Genomic DNA, 9,613 nt, shown 5'->3' on the forward strand with positions numbered 1-9,613 from the left:
ATCTCCAGCTCAGTCACTTTCCTATGCCGGGCTGATGAGTGCTAATAAGCACGAAACTGCAGTCCTCGGCTGGAAATGACTGAGCTGGCGGTGTATTTAATGTATTTTTGCTTTAGCCCTGGCTAATGGGCGGTAATTTACTGAATATACCTTGCCTCGCGTTCAATCTTCGAGTTGAACCGAACCATTGCTTCGGTCACTCGTCTGGTCTGCTAATTCTATATTGGCTACCAGTTTGTTTCGCACTCTTGGCTTCCTTAAGAGGTTTTCCATCTCCAGCTCAGTCACTTTCCTATGCCGGGCTGATGAGTGCTAATAAGCACGAAATGGCAGTCCTCGGCTGGAAATGACTGAGCTGGCGGTGTATTTAATAAATAAATTGTTTTCTTACTTTGACGACCTGTCCTTCTTCTGAAAGGCGGATAAGTTCCAATCTCATCTTCTGTACGGTCCCTTCAAGCTTTAAACTGGAATATATCTTTGATTGCTGGTCGCACAAATGTCAAGATTTTTGTGTCAGTAATAGTTTTCAATATAAATTTGAAGTATACCATAAATACAGACAACCCAACATCTTAAGAGTAAGTAAAGCCAATAGAATCAGATGGCTGGGGCACGTATTTAGGCGTGCAGATCTGAACCCGGTTAAAAAGCTAACTTTTTCGAAGATTGAGGGTACAAGGAGAAGGAGAAGACCAGCAACAAGGTGGCTGGATAGTGTTGAGAAGGACCTAAAAATTTTGGGAGTGAACAGGTGGAGAAACCTGGCAGCGTGTCGTACCGCCTGGAGGAAGCAGACGGAGAAAACCTTGGCCTGCACCAGGCTGTTGTGCTGATGAAGAAGAAGAATAGTTTTCAATGGAGATTATTTTTCTAAATATTAGTTAGGGGACCTAGGACCCGTTTAAAAAGTTAAATTTTGTACTTTTTGATTCATTTTTGTTTTTGCTTCAAACTTTCAACATCTTAACTCTTGCATCTGATTTTGAACATTTCTGCAATTTGAAGTATACATCTAATAAAGGTCTTGCAGGTTTAAAACGGAACACCCTGTTTATTATTCTTAGTGATCCGGCATTCTTTGCAGAAGTCAGTTTATTTGTTTTCAATATTGTTTCTACAACCAAATACATATTTTGAAAACTTGATTGATTTTTGCAACTTTTATTTTTACTGGAATTCGGAATTTTGTCCGTCAGTTGAATGTATCTTGAGAGACATAACATAAATTAATGCTGTTAGTCTTTCTGTACTTAGCTGCAGGATATGTGTGCTAAACTCATGTTTGTAAAAAAAATTTCTGTTGCTGCATGGACAAAAAGAGAATATCACAGGTTAGTAGTAGTTGAAATTTAAGTTTTTTTTTTTCTTTCTTTTTTTTTTTACGCTGATATTAGGAAAAATAATGAAAAACTCCTATCACGTCACGTTTTCTTGAAAAAATCAATTTTGCTGGGATCTTCTAATACACTTACCTTAAAAGAAACTTCGGAGTTGAATTTCTTTTCTCCCTGCCTGAACATTCTTGTACAATGGTAAAACTTACAAAATATCCCCTTTGACTTTTGTATTTTCTCGGATGTCTAGTCATAAATTAACACAACTTGTACATTAAAAAATGGGGTTATTGTAACCCCAAAACAAGTGTATGCATTTTCATCAAATTTGTGCGATTTAAAGTTGTAATGGTTTCGTTCACATAAACAATAATGTTTTAGACTGCATAAAATGGACCAATGAATTTTTGATTTGTATCTACCATTAAACACCGAGCTGAGTAGAAGTACTTTATTTCTTTTTTAACTCTGATTTGAAATAAAAAAATAAATAAAATGGCCATAGGAGAGAAAAATAATTCATCCAACGAATATTTATTTATGTAGAAAATATAATAAACATATACTTCTTTTTATCAATCACTTCCAGATGTAAAAAAATCTGAAGGAGACATTTATGACACATTATTCCCATTCTTCTTATTTGGAAGTCTCTTGGAGCTGGAAGTTAGTTGAAAAATTCTGTAATAACACAGAAGTGGATCCTGAAATCATATCAGATGGGGCCTGAATTACTTTATAGTAGTATAGCAACGTCAGTCAGGAGATTTATTGATGCTATCTGGATATTGTGTACACTGTCAAAAATGAAACGCTCAATTTTGACGATTCGACAATCCTCGAGCACTATTTCGTTATTTTCGACGATCCTTTTGTCACCGAATCACGTGATATTTGACGAAACCAGAAATCTCAAATTTTTCACGAAATTATTTCGTCCCGATTTCGTCACATTGCAGTGCATTCTGGGAGTTTTCATTTCAATCTTGTACTTGCTCGTTAAATTATCTTACCTCAATTATTCTAAAGGATTCATAAAAAAGGTTAGTATTTATTTGAAATTTTTATTTGCAATGTGCTTTCTTTTATGTATTGTTACATTTTTGTTTAGTGTTGTGTTTATAGTTGTATTTAAAACACATTAAAATTGAAAACGAACGGTTCGATTAGGTTTAGAATTCTGTGTGTGTTAACTTTGAGTCACCTCCACGTTAGGCTTAGCTAGCGTTGTTTTTTTTATTTGCAAAAGGAAATGTTGGTTCGTTGACATTTGTTTTCAAAAGCGTACTTCCTATATTTCGCTAAAAAAAATTACAAACATGACTAAAGAGTTTGTACGAATTTAAACTTACAAAAAAAAAAAAAAAAAACCCTCCACCGTAGCTTAACTAACACAGATGATAAATACAGCGCTTTTATAAAAGGCATAGAACTTTGAAGCTTTTAATTTCAACATGGAATATATTACATGGTTATGAGTTTTCATTCTTCTCCATGAAGTTTACAAAAATAATTCTGTTAAACGAAGTGTATTTTTTAGTTTAATGGTTCAAATTAGTTTCATTCTACATTTTTATTTTCTTAAACAAATACTATATACTAATCCCCCAATATGCTTACCAGCTTACCCCACGTTGTTTATATAATATCTTTCCCTGCGGCAGATGTTTCTAGCAATAAGTGCTTATGTTCATTATTTGTGCAGCCTTTTTTTTTTCACTTGCATAAAACATGAAGTAAAGTAAATATCAATTTGATAAAATCATTTTGAGATAGAGAAAATATTAATTTCCATAAAGAACTCTATCTTTGTGCTTGATATTTCAGCAGAATATTTTATTTATTTTTTCAATTTTTCCGCAAATTAAAAAAAAATTATTGAAGTGAAGTTTTAATATTTAATCTCGATTTAAAAAGAAAAAAAGAAAAGATAGTATAGCATATTTGAAAATTGTAATAACAATAATAAGCATTTTTTGTTGTTTATTTTCCCACTTCATGCACTAAATTTATAAGTTTTTCTATGTCAATTTGTGTTACATGATTTGTCATAATTATGAATTTTTCCATTATACATAGTTTCTACAGCTAAAATAAATGCAGCATTAATTTTATTGCCATATATGCCGCCTCAAGATATTGTTAACAAAAAGTGAGAAATCCCGGTCTACATTAAATCAGACTAAGATGCATTTTATAGATGAACTTCCAATAAATCTAAATATTTTTGTTGGAGTTGTGATTTTGCTGGATATAAAGTAAAATGTCTGAAAATTTAACCGAACTTCAATTGAAAAATTGAAAGGATAATGAAAATATATGAAAAATTAAAAGAATAATGAGAATATATGACAAGCTTTATATATGTAACAAGCTTTGCTCACCACACTAGTCCCTATTTTCATTATATACCTTTGAAAAAAAATCCATTGATATCAGTCAATTAGTTCTCAAGACACAAACAAACAAGAAAATGCACTTTTTTATTGGGTTTCCCCTATCTTTGGCAGCTGTTCTCCCTTGGCGTTTTTTTATTTACTGCGTGAAAATTGCATATTTTAAAAATCAAATATGCTTAGTTAAAAGGTGATGCTCCCTTCGTCTCCGTCCCAAACTAGTAAGTAGATCTACGTTTGAATATTTTTGTACTAGTGATTGATTCTGATGATTTTATGATTTTGTTCGAATATTTTTAAAAGATTTCAAGGTACTATACTATCAATTAACAACTTTACTTGGCAAGCATTCCCTCTTAAAATCATTACCAGCTGAGTTAAAAAAATCCGAAGTACACACGCCCTTAAGCTACGCCCCATTTTGTAAGTACTCTACCCCCAGTATTGCAGAAAAATCATTTTTTTTTCTACTAAATCCCTATCCATCATCTAGAAGGTAGCTTTCTGTAATTACTAGTTAATTTATGAAATGGAGCTTGGCTTCGAGTGTTGGAGCCCTGGGTTTTTTGACTCTAATTTGGTAGTGGTTTAAGGACGTAAAGCTCGGTAAATAAATGTTATTTATTTGATAACATAGCACAATAAAATCTCTGAAAAAAGTGCAAATAAAATCATAATCACCAGTTTCAGTACTACTTAATTCATAACTACTTTATTGGAACTAATTTGGGTAAGAGGGGGGGGGTGTGTACTTCAGAAAACATTCGTGAAGAAAACGGAACACGAAAATCGGAAAAAAAACGGTGTATTTTGGCTATCGGTTCAAATAAAAAAAAAATTTAAAAAAAAAATCACAGATCAACAATTTTCGCACTTTTAATTTTTTTATAGCTCAAAAAAATGAAAATTTACGACTTGATGTGCAAAAGAATTAACTCGTTTAATGGCTAAATAATGCTGATTCTTGATAAATTGAAGAAACTCTAATTCTAGAATATTATTCAGAAATTAACTTCAGAAACTAACTGAGAGTCTAGCTGCCTAAATAAAAATTTTTGTTCATCCGATGTAAAAATAACTCATTCTTGCAATCTGCTTGAAAAAAAGCTGTCAGCATCGAAATAATCATAAATTTTGAAAAATATGAAAATTAAATCAGATGCTTCTCAAAGTCACAAGCGAATCGATAGCTTTTTAACTTAAGAAAAAAAAACTCAGATTTTGAAAGAAATCGTGAAAACATGTTTTTTTTCAGAAATAAACTGCTGAATTTAATCGTAAAACTTTCCTCGAAATAGAAAAAATATCCATGTGCATGAGGGCATACACCCCATGGACTTAACCTTTTCTTATTATGTATATATTCTCTTTTTAAAACCTTTTTTAGGATGGATCCAACATCACGAAGATAATCGGAACAAGGACAGACGAAGACTTTTTCATAATTATAACAATATTCTAAATGTTCGTATATTATACATTGATTTCATGTTACACATGTTTGGAAATAAAAATAAAAACTTAGGGGTAAAACGCAAAGGTATATTTTTATAATTATTTAACAAACATTACACTAAATTAATTTTAACCAAAAGATGTATTTCACATCTGCATTTTTTTAAGATTTATATTTTCAAATACCTTTTGCAATTTTGGCAGAGAATTGTTTTCAAAGTATGAAGTATGAAATGCATGCAATAATAAAGTTTCCTGTATTAAACATAAATTTGGCCAAATAAAACATTCTACATACAAGCAAAATTAATAAAATAATTAATTGGAAAAAAATTTGGCCAAATAAACATTCTACATACAAGCAGAATTAACAAAACAAATAATTAATTGGAAAAAGAAAAATGTAAGCTTTTTCTTAAGATTATCTAATTTTATTTTCTGTATCTAATTTTAGAACAAATATGTACTAACTTAAAGTTGTCCATTTTATTGTACTTACCTTTTCTTTGAAATTTGAGGTATGAGTTGGGTAAAAATCTTTTTTTTTTTCTGGGAATTTTTTCATGCGATGCAATGAAGAAGAAACTTCTCAGCAATTTTCTCCCAAGCATATATCGATCTAACTGTGCATAAAAGTGGCACATGATTTATTTTTCCAGAACCCAATGTCTGCTGAGGAAGTAGCACTTTTATATTCCCAGTAGGGGCAGGGGCGATGTAGGAATTTCTACATCGTGATGCATCGCCATCCTTACATCGCGATGTAGCGATGTAGTTCAAACAGTTTGAAATATTCTTTCCGCTTTAGGGGCACCCCCCCTCCCCAATAAAGGGAGTTTTTATTAAAAAAATCCAGGCTTTTGTCAGATCGTTTTTCTAATTTGGCACATAGTTTCTTTAATCAACATGGGGTAGTACCCCATATGAATACAACCCCATGGGAAACTATCCTATGTGAATTTCCAGCATCAAAGGATATCTGGGCCGAATCTGGAAAAGATCCGACGAAAACTGGATTTTTATAATGAAAACTCCTATGGGGTTTGCCACACATAGCGGGACAAAAACTACACTATGAGAATTCCGAAACATCAAAAGACAAATGTATCAAATTTGGAACAGATCAGACAAAAACTGGGTTCTTATAAGACCCCCCCCCCTCACACACACACACACACACACGTGGTTTCCCACTCCATAGTGGGACGAAAACGGGAATTCCCGAGCGTCAAAGGACATCTGTGACAATTTTGGAAAAGACATGATAAAACTGGTTTTTTGTAAGAAAACCCCTCATTTGGTGGGTTGTCCCCCATAGCGGGGGCGAAAACTATCCTATGAGAATTCCTGAGCAATCAATGAACGAACCTATATGCAAAATTTTGGAAAGATCCAACAAAAAAATTAATTTTTTTCAAGGAAAACCCTCATCGGGGTTGCCCCAACCCCCACCCATACATTGACGAAAGCTAACCTCCGTGAATTTCCTGAGCATCAAAGAACCTCTATGCCAAATTTAGAAAAGATTAGAGGAAAACTTTTTTTTATATCAGGAGAACCCCCAATGCGGGGTTGCTCCCCCCCCCCCCCATCATGGAGAGTTGAAAACTACCATGTGTGAATTCCCGAGCATCAGAGGACCTCTGTTCCAAATTTGGAAAAGATATGATAAAAACTGTTTTTTATAAGAACTCCTCCCGTATGGGAGTTGCCCCCCCATAGCGGAAAGAAAACCACCCTATGAGAATTCCTGAGCATCAAATAACAAAACTCTGCTAAATTCGGAAAGATCCAACAAAAACTGGGTTTTTTGCACGAAAACTACCATAGCCCCCCCCCCCCCCGCCATAGAAGGCCGAAAACTACCCCCCTGCGTGAATCCCCGTGCATCAAAGAGCCTATGTGTCAAATTTTGGAAAGATCCGACAAAAATTGGATTTTTTCAAGGAACGCCCCCCTCCCTCTCCCCTTTATAAAGTGATGAAAACTACCTTTCGTGATTCTTGAGCGTCTAAGAACCTCTGTGGAAAATTTAAAAAAGATCGGACAAAAACTTTTTTTTTAATACGGAGAACCCCCAATGCGGGGTTGTCCGTGCCCCTCCCGTCCCCCACATAGAGGGACATAAACGACCTTGTGTGAATTCCCGAGCCTCCAATAACGAACCTCTGTGCCAAATTTGGAAAATATCCGACAAAAATTAGATTTTTTGAAGGAAAACCCCCATTATGGGGGGTTTAATTAGATACCATGGGGAGTTTAATCTGCAATGATTTGTTTTACCTTTTTTAAGCAGTTGTTTGCGATTTTACATAAATAAAAATTTGCTTGACATATTTTATGTGCCTCTTTTTTAAAAATTACTTGTCTTTTTTTTTGATGGGGGGGGGGGGCTGCAGACCCGTTGTTTCAATTTTTTCCCAAATATGACAAAGAGTCTGTACTCAATAAAAATTTTACAGAAAACGAACTAAAACAACGGCCAGTCATGTGTAAAAACATGAATGTTCAAAAATCAAGACGGGAGGGGGGGATCAATTGACCCCCTCACCCCGTAAATGACGGGCCTGTGAAAGTGACTATACGCAATAAAGTGGGAAACTACGGTGGTAAGATTCTGAAGGTAGGATTTGATCACACGCACACAAATCTTATAAAATACAGTCGAACCTCGTTATAACGAACTTAAAGGGACCATTAAAATCGATTATTATAAAACGTGGTTCGCTTTATCCAAAAAACAATAAACAATAAGACAAGGATTGCAAAAAAGTTCATTTTAGCAGTAATTTGTTTTAAGCGTGTTCGAATTAACGAGGTTCGACTGTATTCTCAAATATAAAAAAAAAACTAATGTGCTGAAAGAAAAAAAAGGAAATAAATTTTCTTAAAATTTTACGAAATTAACGTCCTCATATATGACGAAATTAATTTGACGAAACTAATGCTCTCAAAACTACGAAAATGATTGTTAATTTGACGAAACTAGAATGAAGAAATATTTCGTTACATTTGATGAAATTCGCATCCTCAAACCACTAACAAAAGCAGTTTCTTCAATTTGACGAAATGTTCGCTCGGAGCATATCCCTGGAAGTGGTTTCGTCAAAAACGAAGAAAATTTCGTCAAATTTGAAAGTCCATTTCTGAGAGTGTATGAGTATCGAAAATTCTAATAAGTTATCTTAGCGAACATCATTAAATTGAAAGCATAGTTTAATATTATATTTGGACACTAAAGCTATAACACCATGATTATAAAATTATTCTTTCAGAAAATGAATAGAACTCGATATTAACTACTCAAGTTAACGGTATCGGTTCTGCTGTCACAGAAAATTTCAAACCAGGTGATGTTGCGGAAATAGAAATGTACAAAACAAGTCGCAACTAATATGTTCAATGCAGAAAATCATATTTTACCCTTTATTAATGACAAGATTTCTCGTTCCAAGCAAAAAAAAAAAAAAAAAGTCTTATTCCTGCCATTTTTTGAGAGTTAAAAAAAAAAAAAAAAAAAAAAAAAAAAACTGGCTTTGTAGTAGTCAAACGAGATAACATCCTATATGCTCCTATAATATTTACGGGATTGCTAAGGGCCAGTTTCGTTAGAGAGCACATTTTTTTCCATTCTTAAAACAATTGAGTGGGGAAACCGGTACAAAAGGAAAAGTAAACAATTAATTTTCTAATTCTGAGCATAGTTAGAAAAATTGAGAGTAAGTAGAAAACAAATAAAACAATTTTGACATCTTCAATTCAAATCATGGTTTTCGCAATCAATAGTTGCAACTGGACCCTACTCGTTTGGTTTATTGCTTCTAAAAAGGACTCATGTCCCCTGGAATCGATTTTTTTATATCTGAACTTCTCGGCTTTTAACTACCCTCTTCAGACAAAATTAGCGTCCAGCACACAACAAATTTCCCAAGTAGGTCCCTCCTGGGAGGTGGTTTCCATGTACTCTGGTCCAGGGGCCTCGAGCATGTTCCTCCTCCTGATGGTAACGTGTTTGTGCGTGTGTGTGTGTATGCATGCTAGTGTGTGTGCGTGTATGTGTGTAGGCGCGCTTGTGTGTATGTGTGCGTGTGTGTGGTCGTGTATGTATGTATGTGTGTATGCGTGAGGGCGTGCGTATCTTAGAGCAGGAATTAAAATGGAGGACGCAAGTCTAATCATTAGCTTAGCAAAAGCTGACCCAAAGCTCCCCAAGTCACGGGACGCAACAACGACGAATGGTTGGTCACGTTTCGCGTGAAACAAGCGAAAGAAACCTGATTTCATCCAATGCTTTGCTTTAAAATCTATGACGTGACTTGGGGTCTTAGTTTCATGAATAAAAGTCTTCACTCCCTCTGTTTTATCTCTTCTCAATGGATCGTATGTGTGTTCGTGTAAGCGTGCGCATGTGTATGTGTGGAAGTC

This window comes from Uloborus diversus, chromosome 5 (genome assembly GCF_026930045.1).
Source record: "Uloborus diversus isolate 005 chromosome 5, Udiv.v.3.1, whole genome shotgun sequence".
Lineage (NCBI taxonomy): Eukaryota > Metazoa > Arthropoda > Arachnida > Araneae > Uloboridae > Uloborus > Uloborus diversus.